Raw genomic sequence first — 364 nt, 5'->3', positions numbered from 1 at the left:
AGTAATCTTCGCCTTCTCTCCGTGTGTAGCCTTTAGCTACAAGCCGCGCCTTGTACTTCTCAATAGTACCATCGGGTCTTAGCTTCTTCTTGAACACCCATTTGCAGCCCACGGGCTTGCATCCATGGGGTCGTTTCGATAGCTCCCAAGTTCCATTAGAAAGAATCGAGTCCATCTCGTTATGAACAGCTTCTTTCCGAGTCATCCGCATCCGGAGATGCATATGCCTCTCGCAATGGACGTGGGAGTATCATCCACAAGGTACACAATGAAATCATTACCAAAGGATTTTTCAATCCTTCGTCTCTTGCTCCGTTTAGGAGCTTCATTGTCATCCTTCTCAGTAACATTCTCATGTGATTGT

Source organism: Lolium rigidum, chromosome 4, assembly GCF_022539505.1.
Source record: "Lolium rigidum isolate FL_2022 chromosome 4, APGP_CSIRO_Lrig_0.1, whole genome shotgun sequence".
Classification (NCBI taxonomy): domain Eukaryota; kingdom Viridiplantae; phylum Streptophyta; class Magnoliopsida; order Poales; family Poaceae; genus Lolium; species Lolium rigidum.
Note: the sequence above shows the minus strand (reverse complement) of the source record.